At 36.4% G+C, this 19,938-nt stretch overlaps 1 protein-coding gene across 3 annotated transcripts in view; it reads left to right on the top strand.

The window, feature by feature from the left end:
• The first annotated feature begins 3,213 nt into the window (after window positions 1-3,213).
• The window catches only part of PALLD (palladin, cytoskeletal associated protein), a 498,686-nt gene continuing 481,961 nt past the window's right edge, over window positions 3,214-19,938 (top strand). For all 3 annotated transcript variants that reach the window (XM_074228994.1, XM_074228995.1, XM_074228996.1), the window contains exon 1: window positions 3,214-3,369. The gene's annotated coding sequence lies outside the window, so the exon portion shown is untranslated. The remainder of the gene's footprint in view (window positions 3,370-19,938) is intronic.

The raw sequence follows: 19,938 nt of genomic DNA, 5'->3' as shown, positions 1-19,938 counted from the left end.
GGAGGTGCAGGTTGGTTTTCCCCGATTCTCACTGCAGGTTCTGTAACTGCTGCTCCCTCACTCCACACTCATTCTGGTGTAGCAGAATTCTCTCCCTGCCCCTTCAAGTGGTTCCTGGGCTGTGCTGCAACCAGGGCTTTTTCCAATTCCCAGTCCTGGTGAGACACACCTTTCCCATGGAACTTCTAAATTATCTTGAAGTGGGAAAATGTATTACTCAGTCTTTCTGTGGGTTCTGCCCCTCTAAATTTTGACTAGAGTCATAATTTGATGGCTTTTGGAGTTTGGGGGAAAAGAGTTTCCAGGAAATGCTACCTTCACACTGCCATCTTGGCTCTGCCCCTGTTGTACCATTTTTTAAAATAATATTTTATTTTTCCCAACTACATGTAAAAATTTTTAATATTTTGGTTGAATTTTAAATTTGCTCCCTTCCTCATTCTTTCCCCTAACACCTCTCTGAAAAGCAAGCAATAATTACCTAGCTGTGTGGCCTTGGGCAAGCCACTTAACCCCGTTTGCCTTGCCAAAAAACCTAAAAAAAAAAAAGAAATCACTATTAATTAGATAAATGTTAATTAAAACAACTCTGAAGTATCACTTCACACCTAAAAGTTTGGTAAATAGAAAAGGAAAATGTCAAATACTAAAAGGAATGTGAAAAAAATTGGGACACTAATGCATTGTGGTAGAGTTGTGTACTGATTCTATCCTTTGGAAGAACAGTTCGGAACTATGTACAAAGAGCTATAAAATTGTTCATACCCTTTGATCTAACAATATTAGGATTAGGTCTATATTCCAGAGAGATATTTCAAAAAGAAATCAAGGATTTATCTGTATAAGGATATTTGCAGCAGCTCTTTTTGAAATTGAAGATTGAGGGAGTATCTATCAATTGGGAAATATCTAAACAAGTTTTGGTATGTAATTGTGATGGAATATTATTATACTAAAATAAATGTGAGCAGGATGCTTTTCTTTTTTTTTCTTTTTTTTTTAAGGTTTTTGCAAGGCAAACGGGGTTAAGTGGCTTGCCCAAGGCCACACAGCTAGGTAATTATTAAGTGTCTGAGACTAGATTTGAACCCAGGTACTCCTGACTCCAGGGCAGGTGCTTTATCCACTATGCCACCTAGCTGCCCCAGCAGGATGCTTTTCAAAAAATCTGGAAAACTTACATGAACTGATGCAAAGAAAGGTTAGTAGAAGTAGAAGAACATTGTACACAGCAACAGCAATATTGCATGATGATCAACTGTAAATGACTTAGATATTCTCAACAATACACAGATCTAAGACAAATCTAAAGGGCATATGATGAAAATTTTGTCCACCCTAAGAGGAAAAAAAAAAACTGATGAAGTCTGAGTGCAGATCAAAGCTAACTGTTTTCTTTTACAACAAAATGAATATAGAAATGTTTTGCATGAATGCCCATGTTCAACCTATTTCAAATTATTTAATTTCTTCAGAAGGGTTTAAGGAAAGAGATAGGGAGGGAGAGAATTTTTAACTCAAAAAATTTTAAATGGATATTGAAAATGACTTTATATGTAATTGCAAAAAATCAAATATGTATTAAGAGTTCATAGGAACCTTAGAGATCAATAAATTCAATGCTTTCTTTTTTTAAATAGAGGAGGGAACTGAAGCCCAGAAAAGGTGTGACTTTCCTGTTATCATACAGCCATGTCTGAGCAAGGATACGAACCTGGAACTCCTTTAGTCTAAGTCCAATATATAAGCATGGGGAGATAATTCTACTACCATATCCCCTATCTGATGATCTAGAATGCTTTTACAAAATTGCTGAAAGAATAATTGTAAAACAATTTGCACGTGTGGAAGTGAATGCACAAACCACCTCTGAATAGCCTTTCTCTTTATAGCATTGTGGCAGCTCTTATTCATTTACAGTCTAGTTCTGTGGCATGTAAAAAAATTCCCACCCACATGGGTCAAACTTGTGCTGTTAGTCAGAGTTAGTCAGTTCATAATGACTTCATTTTAGTTTCTGCCTATAAAAAACAAAATGAAATGGAAAATCATGAGTTAAATTAATTCAACTCAATAACTGCCTCACCTGTTTATTTTAGTTATGTTAAGAGCATTCAAGTTCAAGTAATAACATTTCTTGTAGAATATTGCTCTGGGGGTTGTTGATTATTTATCTGGATCAAGAATGCATCTCTAGGTGACGCTGTGAACAGAGCACCAGCCCTGGAGTCAGGAGTACCTGAGTTCAAATCTAGCCTCAGACACTTAATAATTACCTAGCCTGTGTGGCCTTGGGCAAACCACTTAACCCCGTTTGCCTTGCAAAAGAAAAAAAAAGAATGCATCTCTATTCTTAACACTCAAGCCTTTGACTTGGAGTCAGAAGAGACCTCAGTTTTAAACCCATTTCTAATTGTTTCTCATATTGTAATCTTAAGGAAAGTCACTCAACATCCCAGTGTCTCAGTTTGCTCATCTTAAAAAAAAAGGAATGACAATGCCTCACATTCTTCCAAAAATGCACATCAGTTGCTCATGACCATTTTGAGGCCCAAACCTAGCTGGTTCAAAGGGCTGTCTTATGAATTAAATGAAATAAGATATGTAAAGTATTCCTGCAATCTTAAAATACTATATAAATGCTCATTTTTTTTCATATTTTCCGCAGTGTTTGTGGTCTTCTCACTACAAATACAGTCATTCTTTACAGGAAGAGGCTATATTAGATTTTTTAAGTTTTAATTTGTTAAAAGGTCAATATTTTTAAGGGAAATCTGATTTACTAGGCTGTGATAGATTATCTTAAGTAAAAGAAAAAAAAAGTTCAAACTTGGCCTTTCTGAGGGAGCAGAGGGAAACTAGGGTCCAAATGCTAAAATGAGAATTCCTTTTAAGAAGTCCATTTTCTCCCATTAAACAAATTGCTTATAGTGTCTTGCATTGATTAGAAACTCCATAAAAAGGTGGTGGCAGATGACCTTCAAGATTAGAATGTAAGACACATGTTCTAAAGATCAACCTGATTTTCTTCCTCTACCAACTGCCCTGAGTTTCTAAGAACCACACACTCTCAAATCTCAGAGTTACTTCCAAACCTAACGGCTCTGCTACTGGAATGCCAGATAGTGGCCCTCTGTTGAAACATGAGTTCAGTTACCAAATATAGATAGGGAGGGGGGAGGTAAGAATGACATATTCAGAGAGGACAGATGCAACTCCGAGGCCACAGTTGCTCAAAACTCACTGCGGACCAAGCAAATTTTAATGAATAGGCAAGGCAAATTTCAGCTCTCCTAGGAAGAAGAAGAAAAAGCTCATCTGAGGTTTATCACAATTTTGGAGACTTCAAATTGGTCAACCATTGATAAGGTCTGTAATATGTATGTATAGGCATATGTATGTAACTACAAATGTATTGAACATTTAAAGGCTCATCCAGAGTAGTTAATAATTCAGTATCATAGGTTTCTGTAAGCTATGATATTTTATAATATTCTTTCTTTAGCTTTGCCCTTGGGGTGGGGGAACGGCAAAGAGGTGGGGGGTTTTTTCTCCAGTCTTAAGACATAAATCTGATAGGCTCTTTTTCTTTACCCATCTGTGCTTTTTGAAGTCTATGATACTATTTTCTGTAATAATCTGGGTCATCCTATTCAACCATTTCATAGAGTTCAAAATTTTTCATACTGCTGCTGTTCCCTTAAAAAGGATTTCCCATAACAAATACATAAATGGTTTTTGCTTTAAGTTCAGAATGTCTGTGATCTGTCTTTAAAAAAAAGAAAAAGAAAAGAAAAGAAGGCATTCCCAAAACTTTCTTTAATAAGCTAAAAACAGATAACTTATAAATGATATTGGGATATTTTCAGTGACATTTAAGTCATTGGTTAGATACTCAAATAAAGGGTATAAATACCTTACTAGAGATCATTTAATCAGCTAACCTGGGAATCTTTTATGCTAATTTCTAAATATGTACTTATGTGACCTTTGCTTACATGCAATTAAAAAAAATAATGCCTTACTACAGGAAGGCTACTGTATCTTCCCTAAATTCCATTTGTGTTAGGACATTACAGTACAATTCTATGAGTTATTTTGGGTTACATATTAAATTAGTGTTTTATATCCAACAAATGAGGTCAGCAAAGAGGGAAGGCAGTAACATACAATGAAATGGACATTTGCTTGAGTGAAAGAAATTGGGTTCAAATTCCACCTTTGCCAATTATTATTTGTGTAACTTGGTGCACATCCCTTAACCTCTCCGAGCCTCATTTTCTCCATCTGTAAAATGGGGGGGAGGTGATATTAGATGATCTCTCAAATTTCTTCTAGTTCTAAATATACTTCTATAATTTCAAGTTCATATTATGTTTAATATCTGTTGAAAGCCATTATCATATACTACACTAGTAGAAAGAGCACTAGATAGAGAACCTGAATAATTCTGACTAACCATGTGACCATCTTCATCTGTAAAATGAGTTTGGACTAGATGTCTTCTGAGATTCCTTTCAGCTTAAAATCTGTGCTCCTATTATCCTAGTATAAAAATGTTACTCCATATCCAATCATCATAAAGAGAAACCTGAACACTGGTAAGACAAAACTTTAAAAATCTAATCTGTATGCTCAAGAGTAGAAGTGTTCATGGGCAACTAACTAGGTGCAGGAGTGGAGAGAGCACCAATCTCTGAATCAAGAGGACCAGATTTCAAATATGGCCTCAGACACTTAGTAACTGTGTGACCCTGGGCAAGTCAATTAACCCTAATTGCCTCAAAAAAAAACCCTTTTAAAAAAAAGATTAAAAAAAGGTAGAAGAGTCAGTACATTACTATGGTATTCTCAAGTGCTGATTGTGAAATTATCAGTGTAGGCATTTAAACCTCAGAAATCAGCAAATATCACAAATTAGAAATTGATTTATTGTTCTATAGACTGACTGAATTTAAGAAAATGATAAAAAATAGACATATCTTTAATATGTGTTGTGCACATGTTCTCTTTCCATAGAGACAGTTATTAAACATTTACCAGCATGCAATGTATGTATATATGTATATATTATCTGTATACATATATATGTTAGTAAATACTAGTCCTGTATAAAATGTTTACATTAAAAGTATATCCTCCTGACTTCCTAAATTCCCATGAAATTCTGGGATCTGGTCTACATAACTACAACCACTCAAATCACTGAAGTCAACAAAAACACTCTTGTCAGATAACTGAAGTAAAGACAAGAGTTCTAGCCTGGATAATCCAGATTGATGAGTTCCATGAATTCAAAGGGCTCACAAATCTTATCTGTGACTACAGACTTAAATGAAGAGAGATTTACCTAAAATGATTAACAGGTCTAACTGCTATAAAAAAAAATTTATTTCACATTCCTAGAAGAAATCTCTGAGCCTCTGCCATCCAGATGCACAATCTAGGATTCTCTAATGACATTCTCTTTGGAACTGTTTTATTACTAAAAGTGTGATGTTGAAGCCAGATACACAATCCATTCTGTCCCTTTATAGATTGGGATTATAGTGGACAGTCATGGATGCCATGATTTGTTACCACATAAAAAAGAGGAAAAGGAGGAAAATGGTGCTCTTACCAAATAATAAATCTGTCAGATTCTTTAAGAAGTATCAAAGAAAATATTAGAGGTTAGGACAATCTGTTTGGATGCCCCCTACTTCCTTTTTATGGGTTTGGAGAGAATATCAAAGGATATTGAGATAACTGAGTTCCAGTAAGGAATTCAAACCATCTCTCTCCACTTAATAGTCTTATGCTGGCCTAAGGCCAGTAAAGAAAATCAAGGTAATTAACATGCAGGTCAAGTTGCTGTGATTACAATTAGACTCTATCAGAATAAGGAATGTGGCAAATATCTTCCTACTAAGTATAGTAAGAATATAAAGCACTGAAGGATTCAATAAATTCTCAGCTAATATTATTCTTTTTTACATGGAATTTCTTGCTCCCTCACACAGTCATATGGACAATAGAAAAAGACATAAAGAGTGATGAGAGGTACAGACTTATACTCTTCTAACTTTTTTTCCACCTTCTCCCCTTCTTCATCTTTCTACTTCTCTCAAACCCAGAGATTCAATGACTTCTTTTTTCCCCCTTGCCCAGAGATTAAATGACTTCTTTTTTTCCCCCTTCCCCATCTTTTGGTGTAGAAGAGAAAAAGATTGGACATGGAGACTTTGACTGAAATGGGAAGTGATGAAGTCTATAGCTTTCCCAAGGAAACACTAACTTAATCATCTCTAGAGAGTAAATGAACATGCAAACCCCATACCATCCATACCCCATTCCCTTCCTTTAAAAGGAGCTCCACAACTCCTGGCCCCCAGCTGAACAGTGTCTTCCTGGTGAGTTCCCAGAGCACATGGCAAATATTCAGAATTTTGACCATCAAATCCAGAAACTGTCCATACGACTAAAATCAGCTGGTCAAATTAGGAAAGGATGGGAGTGAAATTATGTTAGCATTGCTGTAGGTTCATGAAACAGAGCACTGGCCTTGGATCAGAAGGACGGGAGTTTGAATCCAACCTCAGACACTTTGCACTTCCTAGCTATGTAACCTTGGGCAAGTCACTTAATCTCAATTGCCTCACATCCAGGGCCATTTCCAGTTGTCCTGATACATATGTGGTCACTGGATTCAGATGGCTCTGGAGGAGAAAGTGAGGTTTGTGACTGAGTACAGCCCCCACACACACACTCAAATCCAATCCACATGCTTATCATGGCATCACTGTCCTGATGCCATGGTCTTCTTCAAAAATGAAGGACAAATATTATTACTATAATCATTGTAAATACACACATTCATCCACATACATAAACATAGACACAGTCAAGAGAAGAGGCACCAGCTGTCACCAATTACTTGTCCTCCTATAAGAAGCTGACTCCCATAGCATCAAGCAAAGTATCCTCTATCTAAACAGATATTCTTAACCTGAGGTTCATGATTTTTTAATATTTTTTGATAATTATATTCCAATATAATTGGTTCCTTTAGTAATCCTATGCATTTTATACATAGAAAAAAACTATTGTGAGAAGGGCTCACCAGACTGCCAAAGGGATTCATGGCACAAAAAAGATTAAGAACCTCTGCTCTGGGATATGTTTAACAACCAAACTCAGCCAATGAACAGGGGAGCTAGAGTAGGACCACAGAGACAGAACCAGAAAACAATTTAGTTGGGACAGTGGACCTTTAAGGAAGCAATCAGTATTCAAGGAATCAAATTAATGGAGGCAGAAACAATTGTAAATCACAGGAGTTCTTGCCAAGGAACCAATGATTCAAATAAAGAACAGGTGAAACAAACTGTATTCTATCAAAGATCAAATCTGCCAAATGGATCTGACAAGTAGAATTTCACTTCTAATAGAGCAGTCAGCATGGGAATAATCTTACAATGAGAAAAAAGGCAGGAACAAAGACAGACTGAAACAAACAACCAAATAGACACAGAAAAAGAGAAAAAAAGCATTTAGTAACACCATGGATACCAGCCACTTTATACATATCATTTGATCTGATTCTTACAACCCTGAGATAGCTACCATTATAATCCCTCCTTTAGAGTTGGAGAAACTGAAGCAAAAAAGAAGTTAAGTGACTTGCCCACATTCACAAGACCTGGGTCTGAAGTCATATTTGAGCTCATATCCCCTGATTCCAGATCACTATGCTACCTTATCTGCCTAGAGAGAGTCTGACAGAGAAACAGGAAGAGGAAGAGAAATAGAGACAGAATCTGAGAAACAGAAAGAGAGCTGATTTCAGGGACTGAACATGGATATCTCCAGGTAAAGGAAGGGTGAAGGAGGAATTAAGCCTAGATAGGTAAATATACACACATACACATACACACACACACACACACACACAAACACACACACACACACAACGCACACAGACACACACTGCCAGGAGAAGAGGCACAAGCCTTTATTACTTACTCCAGATCACAATGCTACCTATCTGCCCAGAGACAGACAGATAGATAGAATCAGAGAAACAGGCAGAGGGAGAGAGGGCAGGAAGCAGAGATAGAGGAGAAACAGGTAGATTTGGGATCCATTTCTAAAGTCAAAGAATCAACAAATCCCAGACCTTGAAAGGTGAATCTAGAGTGAAATATCCCAATATTGCCTGAGCTAAGGTGAAAAGGAAGGGAAGAGGGGCAGTTAGGTGGTGAAATGGATAGAGCACCAGCCCTGGAGTGAGGAGGATCTGAGTTCAAATATGACCTCATACACTTAATAATTTCCTAGCTGTGTGACCTTGGGCAAGTCATTTCACCCCAATGCCTTAAATAATTTTTTTAAAAAAGAAAAAAATGAAGGGAAGAGCTGTAGGAAGATAATTGTTTGCCTAAATCCCACACCCTTCAACCCATGATTGACAGCCAGAGAAGCAGGTTATGTGGCATTGAAACTCAGCAGTTAGTCTAGGAGAACCACAGTATGAATAATTGAACTAAGTAACTCCCAAGACCAAGAACAAAGTTAAGAGCATAAGAAGGGAGAGGACTAGTGCTTAGGGCCTCTATTATGAGGAGAGAAGTGATAGAAAGAAGGAGATCATATGATTTTCTCCTGAATAGGTCCTTGATAATAGAAGACTGTAAAAGTTAGGGGAAGAGTAGGGTTTGGACTGTTGTTTTGAAAAAAAGAAGAGGTTTGGGGAGGGAGGGGTATTTCTGAAACATCTGCTTGATTTGAAGACAGATTTTGAGTCCTGACTGTGTGACTGAGACTGTGGGAAACTCACTTTAGGTCTTATAAATTAAGGGGTTTAGACCAGAGGACTTCTTATTCTAAATCAATGAATCGATGGTCATGTGACCTCAATCTTCTCATATCTAAAAAAAAAGGAAAATTAAAAGAACTTGTTATATTAAATGGGTTTCAAATTCACTTCTTCTAAACTCTATGGTTATAAGAGGGTTCAGGTTGAAACAGGGTACTCTTCCCATTCACCAGGTCCACAAGGCCACTCGGCAACAATCCATCCTATATTTAGGCAATGCTCAAAGTAAGAAATAAATACTATCATATGTTCAGGGCTTTCCAGGCTGTGAGGGCACATCCAATGTGCTGACAGTAGGAAATCCCTACTGACATCATAAACCATCTGTGTCTTCTGACTCTGCTAGAGAGAAGATAATTGGACATGCCCAGGTCAAGTCTCACCTCCTCCAGGAAGCTTTCCCTTTTACTAATGCAGTCTCTTCTTTCTTCTGAATCCCTGAGCTATATATAATGGAACTTTAGTGGACTGTGAGATCCAATACTTGGTTGTCTCCTGCCAGGTACTTCTTTCTTTATTTCATCTCATTCTCCCCAGTGAGAATCACAAGCACACACATTGAAAGGACCAAATCTTCTACTTCTTTTATATTACTATCAAAGTGCCTAGGACAACACCAGATACCTTATAGGTGCATAGTAACTATTAATGTAGTCTGTGCTAAGGTAGAAATATTGATCTTGAAGTTTGAAGGTCTGGGTTTAAATCTTGGCCCTTCCACTTACTATCTGTATGACCTCAGGCAAGTTGAGTCACTTCATGTTCCTTGGTTTCCTCATTGACAAAATGAAAGGGTTGTAGTAGATGACCTTTAAGGGGCCTTCCAGCTACTAAATATAAGATCTGTTTTTTCTCATCATGCAGTATAAAAAGAACTAGATGTGAATTTGGAGAACCTGGGTTGAAACCTAAGCTCTGAATACAGCCCAGCACACATTTATTGAACATCTCATATCTGCAAAGTATTAGGAAATTTTTTTGGTTATGATTTAATCTATGTAGGCAACTCTCCAATGAAGATGCTCCCTCTTTCATTGCAGATGGGCAATGGTTTAAGATCACTTAAAACTTACCCAGATCATCAAAAAGTTGAAGGAATTACTCAGATTCACGAAAACAATGTGTCAAAACAGGGGCCTAAAGTTAGAGACCAGTTATCTACATCAGACTATTTTTAAGTAATAAGGATGTGAGCCCTCATATGCAACTCTCCTGAACATCACATAGTTCCTTCCCTCTAGATGCTTACATTGTAGTATTGCATCATCTATAAAGGGTTAAAAATGATGACCTCTAAAATCCCTTCTATATAATCCTAGGAATAGATGAAAGGACAGGAGACACTCCCCTAGATTCATAGTTAATAGAATTTCCTCTAAAATAAGAGCAACAATTTAAAAGTGGTGGGGGCAGAGTTGGAGGAGGTAATATGGTTAAATGAAAAGAATATTAGATTAGAAATTGGAAAAAAAAGGGTTTTAATCTCACATGTGGCACTTACTCTCTTGTCAACATCATTCATCTAGTCTTCCTGGGCCTTGACCCCAACCTCTGTAAAATAAAGGAAGTGGAAAAAAAAAGAATCTTGTAGGCTAATCATAGTCTCCAAATTTGTTGATTCTCTATCACCAGGTGTGACTCATGATTTCAGTTAGGTCAGTTTAGACAAAACTAATTTTTCCTTATTTTCTCTAGGTGACTTTTGTACTCAAAAATAAAAGCTTTTCCCAATAATATATTTATAGAAAAAAATAGTCTGGGGTAAGGAACCTACTAATTATGAATTAGGAAAAACTAGAAGTCATTTACTTTAATAATATCTAGGGTTTCCAAAAATCTTAGTGTCCTTATCATTTAAAATGGCATTCAGGGGGGAGTTAGGTGGTAAAGTAAATAGAGCACCGGCCCTGGAGTCAGGAGTTCAAATCCAGCCTCAGACACTTAATAATTACCTAGCTGTGTGACCTTTGGCAAGTCACTTAACCCCATTGCTTTGCAAAAACTAAACTAAAATAAAATAAAATGGCATTCAGACTTTTGGGACCCCCTGGATATGTCAGAATTTAAATAAAGTTCTATAGCCAAGTTGTCTTTGACAATATTGCTGTTTTTTTAATTTTTTTTATTTAAGTCAGTGGGGTTAAGTGACTTGCCCAAGGTCACACAGTTAGGCAATTATTAAGTGTGAGATCATATTTGAACTCAGATCCTCCTGACTCCAAGGCTGGTGGAGAATATTGTTTAAGGAATTCAAGAGTTGGCTGATAAATTGGGGTAAGAAGGAAATGAGCATCTCTTAAGTATCTACTGTACCAGATACTGAACTAAACACTACAAATATTATTCCATTTGATCTTCACAACAACTCTATGAGGTGAGTACTATTTTATTGCCATTTTACAGTTGAGTAAACTGAGGCAAAGAGCTAAGAGACTTGCCACGGTAAGACAGTGTCTGAGGTCAGATTTTAATTCAGATCCTCCCAACTGCCTGCTCAGCATGAAATCCAAGCTGTTAAATGAGTTAAAGAAATAGTATTAAAATTAGTGAACAAAATTATCAAGAGAATTGAATAAAGATAACAATGTAAGTTAAAATTGGATACCATTTTTAGCTCCTGATAAAGCAATATATATATATGTATGTATGTATGTATATATATATATATATATATAATATCTGTGCATGTAATTGAAAATTGACCTCAAAATTGAAATATCTCAGAGTATTTTCCAAACATTTCAGAATCTTGGCATATGCAACCCATTCTCTTTTGCAATGGTTTATCTTTTTTCCTCCTAAGATAGATTAATAAGATGAAAAGGGGAATTTTGACTGGTTGTTTGGGAGACAGAAGAACTATTTAGTCACTGTCACAGAATAAAGTCAGTATTTTAGAGAAGTAAGATTACAACAAGGATAAAATGGATCCTTCTAGGACAAACCAAATTAATTCAGTTCAGTTAATAATTTAAGTGCTTACTCTATGCATTTCATGATGGTAGGTGCTAGAGGATGGGGGGCGGGTTGTTAGGGTTCAAGGGTTAGACAAAAGAAAATTCCCCCATGGATCTTGCTATTTAGAATGAGGAAAAGATCCAAATGTCTTGAAGGAGGGATGTTAAGTGAAGTTTCCTAGACTGATATGTATTAGGGAAATTTTTCTTTTCAAGTTTGCCCTTCCCCCCCACTTTCCCTTTCTACATTGTCTAGTTTTTAGTGACCATAACTATATAAATCTCACACACACTTTCCCATAATTGATCAGAGTCATTTTTGCAGCTTAATGGTTGTGAAGAGGGGAAATTCTTCAAAGACTTTTAAACCTCTTTTAAACCTTTCCTTTCTGTTCTATTAACTAACTATTGAGCAGAAGTTTGTAAATTGTGTATGTTTGTGTGTGATGGGACCGTTTGGAAATCTGGTGAAGTCTATGATTTCCTCAGAATAATGCATTTTTAAACATAAACAAAATATATGTGATTATAAAGGAAACTAATTATACTGAATTACCATTATTAAAGCAACAAATGTATGGTTAAGAACCCCCCATAAAGTTTTAGAGGTAGGAATGAATCTAGTCCAGTCTTCTCATTTTTCAGTAAGAAGAAACTGAGGTTAAGAAAGAGGAATTAAATTCAGGAAAATCCCACAACTAGAGCCTAGGACTTTTGATTCCCATGGCAACATCCTTTCCATTTCCCACACACTAGTTACTTACCCTAGGGCTTTTCTCTGATAAGAATCTGATAAGATAATTTGTGCTAATGTGTTAATGGCTATTATTAGCACAAGTCTTTGCACCTTAATTGGTACTTTTTGCTAGACAATGAATTAATCCCAAAGAATTAGCCTAAATGGGAATAGTGACAGATGTCTAATGGAGAAATAGTCATCAAGTTGTCCTATTCACAAAATCTAAGATTTGGAAAACACTGCTTTAGGCATCATGCAGACTGAACACTAACTCAAAATATGAGCTCCTGTAATTATACCAGCTTGGTCCCAGTGGAGGTGGCTAGCCATACAGATCAACCCCCCCCCCAAAGCAATCATTTCTCATTAAATTCTGTAAATTAAATGCTGTCTATTCAAATTCAGCAGCTCTTTAGAAAATTCGAATCCACAATAGTGGATATTTATCACTCTGAGAGCCTGGTTTTTTTTAAAGTGGCTAGCTCCCTTAAACTTATTTTTAGAAAAAAGAAGATGGTACTCTATTTTTAGACTTTGATGTTCGGTTGCCTCTTTGATGATGAAGCCAATAGAATGCTGACCCTGGAATACCTGATTTAAAATCCAGCCTCAGACATTTACTGTGTGACCCTAGGCAAGTCACTTAACCTCTATCTTTGTTTCCTCATCTGTAAAATGGGAATAATAACAATGTTTGTCCTTCCAGTGTTGTGAACAACAAAAATATACATATATATAATATCTATAAATGTAAATTACTTACCTCAATATTAGCTGTTATCAATATTATGATTGGAGAACCTGAAAAATTTTCTAATTTAGGGCTGGATTTTAGGTTAATATTTTGGAGTTCCAATGCTGCCTCCAATACTTATTAACTGTATGATCCTGGGCAAAACAATTGAACCTACCTACTTCCTTATCTAAATGGGGGGGGGGTTGATATCTCATAAGTGTATAATGAGGCTCAAATGAGATAATCTATGGACAGTGCTATTTAAATCTCAGCTCTTTAGATCTTGTTTCTTTTATAAATGTATATTCCTCTACTGGTAAAGAATTCCTTATATAGCTGTATGACTGGAAAGATCTGTTATATACAATTCACTCAAACTCCTCCCCCGCCCAAAAAAACCCCAAAATGGACTATTTTCTGCCTTTAAATGAACTTGCAAGATTTTTGCCTTAGTTGTCCTTTTTTTCATTCCTGGAATACCCCGATTCCAACCTAGCCTTTAAATCCTATTCTCTTCTATGAAACTGAAGCAGAGAATATGGTCTTGGGAAATACAACAAAATTTTGTAATCTTTTGCACACTGTTAAAATCCTGTAAAACAATTCCTCTTGATTTTCACTCCAACCTAGGCCAAGCTTACACAGGACAGACAGTCATCTTGAGCCTCAAGCAGGACTTGAAGGTCACCCACCTTGGGACAGAAAGGACTATTGCATCCTTACATCTCCCATACACAATAGTGTTTAGCACTACTTGGCCCCTCCTTGGAGGTCCACCCCCTTGTGTCTTATTGCAGCATTCCTCAAGTGCCTCCCTTGTCTAACCCACTATGGAAATGCAATTAAGTTAGGAGACCTGGAAGAGAAGCTCTCTCTTCTTTTTTCTCCCTATAAGGATGAAAATTTTCTTTCTCAGCTAGAGTCATGTGCTCCCGGCCCAGGCCCACTGGAACACTATGGGCCTCTATTCCATGTGCCCAGATTTTCTTGAGTCTAAACCAGCTCTTATGGCTCTCTACCCCCTCCCCTTCCCTCCCTTTCCTTCCCCTTCCCTCCTTTCCCCTCCCCTCCCCTCCCCTCCCCTCTCCTCTCCTCTCCCCCCACCCACCCCCTGCATTAGGCACTTTGCCTAGTCCTTTATTATTTGCCCTGTCCTCATACTGCAAAAATGTGGAATCATATTGGCATTTACCTTGTAGGGTTCTGAGAATCCAATGAGACAACATTTGTAAACCTCTTAGCAGAGTGCTTGATACACAGATATCACTTAATAAATATCTTTTCCCTTCTTTTCTTCCCTTCCAGAGAGCAGAGTGGTTGGGCTGGTGAGGAGTCTGGTTGCTATCCTATTTGAAAGTTAGCCTAAGGAACTAGAAATGCTTTATTTGGAGAAAAAAAAGACAAGGCAAGAGATAGTTGTCTATGTGTTTTAAAGGCTTATCAAATGGTTGATGGATTCAGTTTGTTTTGCTTGACCACAAGTTATGATCAATAAGCTATGTAACCATGGGCAATTCACTACCACAGTTTCTTCATCTGTAAAATAAAAGGGTTGGCTCAATGACCTCTAAAGTGTCTTCCAGTTTAAATCTCTGATCCTATAAGTTGCAGAGAGAATGATTTAGACTTGATATCAAGAAAAACCTTAATCATTCAGGTTGTTCTGAAGTGAAATGAATTGTACCAGGAGTTAGTAAATTCCCCTCCAATGACAACTAAATAACCCTTTGTCAAGGATTTTGGAGAGAGGTTCCTATTCGGGTATAAGTTGGAATGTGTAACCCCTAAGATCCTTTCCCTATAGTAAGTCTGATGGTACTTATTTAGTTAGTTAGTTAGTTGTTTTTTAGGTTTTTGCAAGGCAAATGGGGTTAAGTGCTTGCCCAAGGCCACGCAGCTAAGTAATTATTAAGTGTCTGAGGCTGGATTTGAACCAGGTACTCCTGACTCCAGGGCTGGTGCTCTATCCACTGCGCCACCTAGCCACCCTGATGGTACTTATTTAAAACAAAAACTGCTTAAAGATTTTAGAATTTGTATCACCTCCTCTATATTCACTTTAGAGAGCAAACTTGGCTCTCCTTGCACATGTCATTTTCCCATTCTCCAATATTGTCACAGACTCACCAAAAGCTCTATTCACATTTCAGCATGAAAGGAGAAATAATGGAAACTTTTCCAGAAGTACTTCAGTTCCTAGGATGACTGTTTTTAGATTTTGGTGCTGAATGACATGGAAATTCATGAAGCATAGTTTTCTAGTGATGCTGGATACACCTGGGAAAACTCCTACTTAGTCAATGGAATGAGCATTCCCCCTAACCCTTTCTGTCTTTGTAGCTCTATCATCAAATAATAACATCAAATAATAGTATTTATATTGGACTTTAAATTTTAAAAACAAAAAAGCATATCAATTAATCCTCACATCTCTGAGAGATATGTTCTATTAATCCCAATTATAGATGAAGAAAAAAGAAACAGTGCTATTAAGTGACTGTGCTTAGGTGTACTTAACACTGTATCTAAAACTTCCTGACAGCCTCTAAGTACATATTAAGCATTCACTAAATGCTTCTTGACTGAAAGCAAATTGAATTATGCCTGAAGATCACAACAGTAGTATAAGAAGATTATGAGTTCTTAAGTTATTAGAACTTAGAGCTAGAAGGAACCTTGGATACAGATCATGACAGTACCCTCTTTTTATAGATAAGACCCAGAGAGATCATACGAAGTAAATAGAATTCGAAACAAGATCCTCTGACTCCTAGTCCATTGCTCCTGAGTCACTGTGCCTCAGTTTGTGTTTTCTTGGTCACAGAATAAATAGATTGAATTTTGGGTAACTTATATTTCAAGCTTTTCCCATGTATAGACTCAATCAGAGCTTTCATTCCATTGGCATAGCCTTCAAGAATACAGGGTTATGGGCAGCTAGGTGGCGCAGTGGATAGAGCACCAGCCCTGGAGTCAGGAGTACTTGAGTTCAAATCCAGCCTCAGACACTTAATAATTACCTACCTGCGTGGCCTTGGGCAAGCACTTAACCCCATTCCCTTGCAAAAACTAAAAAGAAAAAATACAGGTTACCTTTATGCAATTTGTCATCATAGTAATGAAGGTCTAGGGTCATTCTTCTAATGAATGGTAGCATCTAGTCTAGAACTCAGGTCTTCTAACTCCTTCTAGTTCATTATTCTCTCTCCCACACTATGCTCTTTCCTTGCGTCATCTTTGTTGAAGTCTTACAATCATTGCTTTTGCTGATGAAGTCTGAGGCATAAAGCAATACAATTAGGAATTCTGTTCTACTATTCAACTTTTGCTGACACCCCAGCCTACCAAGGCATATTGATTAGACTTCTCTCTGCTAAAACTTGGAAAGCTCCAACTCACTGTGAGCAATGGTGATCACTGATCAGCCCCTGGATCAGTGGATCAGCCCCTGAAATAATCTCAGAGTCTACTGCTTTAATAGCTCTGTCATTCCATTGATGTGTGCATTCTCTTCAAAAGTTGTGAAATGTAGCTCATACATGTCAATCTTTGCTCGTTTTTGTTGCTATTCATTTACATCTAACTCTGTGATTCCATGTGGGGGTTTTCAGCAAAGATATTAAAGTGGTTTGTAATTTCCTTCTCTAGTTCATTTTGTAAGATGAGAAAACTGAAGCAAACAGGATTAAGAGACTTGCTCAGGGTCAAACAATTAATAAGCAAATAAGGCACAATTTGAATCCAAATCTTTCTGGCTTCTAATGTAGAAGGTCCTCCCCCATCCCATATTAAATTGATAAATAACTGTTAAATTACTGACTGAATGCATAGTTTCCCCTCTAGATACCATAGAAATAGTAACTACAAATGAACAAAGTTAATATTTCTATAGGACTTGAAATATTGATGTTAAAATATTTTAGCACCAATGATATGATTAGCTATTATATTAGTTAACTATATATCTTGTATTATATATAGAGATGTATATATATATATTATATTATATTATATATATAGTATAGTAGGTGATTTTACTGGTAAATATTATTGCACTTAAAACTTCCTGACTCAAATTCAGCACTCTATTTACTCCAGCATCTTGTTATTAGTTATTAAAAACATAGTCTCTTGATGTTTTAAGCTGTGCAATGGACATAACATGAAGGTGAAGTAGCTGGATGGTAGATATGAACAGATTTCAAAATATCACAAATCTGCAATTATACAGATGAACCAATATAAAAGATGTCATCAGAGGAATATAGAGATGAAGACAGATGGATCATGGAGTGAAACTGAAGGATAATTCTTATCTTTGAAGTTTGGGTCAGCTGGGTTTGTATTTTGGGGGGGTTGTATTTTTTCCCATTTTCATGGAATTAGATGAAAAGGAAAAAATTAATTCCTATAAGTTGAGAGAAATCTAGCCATAAACAAAGAGGGAATAAGTATTTATATATCTTATACCTACTATTTGACAAACACTATGATCAGTGCATTACAAATATTATTTCATTTGATTTAATTGTCTCAGTTACTTTTGATAGTGAAGTCACAGCCCCAGTTTTTCTCTCTATCTAAGGTTCACATCCTAGACACACAACAAACTTCTGGTTCTTGTCACTAAAGATAGCAGTGCTAGCAAACATCATAGATTCAAGCCAAGAAGAAATGAGTCTAAGAAAGAGATCAACATAATATTCCAATGAGAAAAATGAAAACCATATAAGAGGGAAAAATGCAGAAATTCCTTTTATTCTTTGTTCATTTCATTTTTTTTAAATCCCCATGACCCTAAGTAATTGAGAAATATTTACACCATTGAAAAGATATTGTTGACCCTTTAAAATTTATCCTCATCCTCTGTAGACAAGGCAGATGGTAAAATGAATAAAACATTGGTCTGAGTCAAAAAGGTTTAAGTTCAAATCTAACATTGAGCACTTAAGTGTATGATCATCCACAAATCATCTTCCTTGTCCAGTAGGTGGTCCAATGTTTCTTGAACTGATATGATGAGCTTCTGATGACCATATATTCATTTTATTAGTATTCAAATTATTATAAATTCATTTATTTGGGGTTCAGTGATATGGGTCTACAAATATTATAATTATAAAACCATGGAATCATAGAGCTAGAAGAAACCTCAGAAACTATGTTCGCCCTTTGCCTAACCAAGAACCCATCCATTGAGATTCTATAAATACTTGTCCTGTCTTCCCTTCAAGAGCTTCAGCAATGGGGGGGGGGGGGGGAGGGGATTGGTCACTTACTGAACTTTGGGGGCAATTCATTCTACTTTAGAAAGGTCTGATTGGATGATTGTCCTGACATCAAGCCAAAATTTCTCTTCTGTAGTTTTCACACTCGGACCCCAAGCAGAGCAAATCTATTTCGTTTCTCAAGTGGCTTTAAGTAGCTGAGAATACCTATTAAGCCTCAGGTCCACAACTCTCTCCATTAAGTATTCTCTTCCTCAGGTTCCTGGTTCAGTTGTACAGCATAGTCTCCAGGCCTCTTATCATACTCATTGACTTCTCTGAATATGCTACAGCTTCTCTAAAGAGTCAGCTAAGAGGCTCAGTAAATAGTCTAAGGATCCCAGAGTCAGGACGACCTGAGTTCAAATATATATATAAAACTGGGCAAGCTGCTTCATCTTTTTATGCCTCAGTTTCCTCAATTGTAAAATGGGTATAAAAATAGCACCTACCTATCAGGGTTGTTGTGAAAATAAAATTAGATAATAATTGAAAAGTAATTTAAAAAAAGAAAAGCACTTAAAGTACTATTTACAAAAAAAGCAGTTTATTAAAAAAAAGAACTAAAAGTGTTATACACTAAAAAAAAGGCAGTAGGAGCAGTAGCAGGAGTATTTCTAAAATTCAAAGCCAAATGTAATTTTGCTATCTCTTATACTTATTTTTCTTCCTTAAGGATATGATTTCTCTCTCATCATATTCAACTTAGATCAATGTATACCATGGAAACAATATAAAGACTAACAGACTGTCCGGGGTGGGGGGGCGGGGCGCAGAGGGAAGTGAGATTAAGGGAAAAATTGTAAAATTCTAAATAAATAAATTTAAATTTAAAAAAATTCAAAGCCAAGAACTAAACAAAGTAGCTTAGATGTGTTTTATTCAAGAAAGTGTATTATGGAACTATTATTATTCTTCTGCACTAAATTTAGCCTAGGGGAGCAGTATCCTTTTTATCCACATTGTTTAATCATACTGTAGTCCACTTAAATTTCCAGGTCGTTTTCATTGTTCCTATTGCCTACTCATACCTCTTCCCACTCTTCCCAGACTGTATTATATAGTTAACTTTTAGAATTTAAAACTTGATATAAATGTCCCAATCAAATGCTATCATACATTTCAGTCCATCACTCTATTCTGTTGAGATCTTTTTGGCTATGGACTATTCCACAGAATGTGAATGTTATCCCTTTAAACTTCACCATCTGCACATATACTATGATAATCATGTCAGTTATGTCTTTATCTCAGCAAGCAGAACTGGGATTGTAAACCAGAATTCCTTAATTTATTCTATTATGCCTCTTCATCAGCAGAAGTAATGGATGTAAGACTTTGATAATGACAATGAAAGGAAAAAAACATAATATTGTGGTAAG

This window comes from Macrotis lagotis, chromosome 3, assembly GCF_037893015.1.
Source record: "Macrotis lagotis isolate mMagLag1 chromosome 3, bilby.v1.9.chrom.fasta, whole genome shotgun sequence".
Lineage (NCBI taxonomy): Eukaryota > Metazoa > Chordata > Mammalia > Peramelemorphia > Peramelidae > Macrotis > Macrotis lagotis.
Note: the sequence above shows the minus strand (reverse complement) of the source record. Positions and strands in the feature narration are given on the sequence as shown.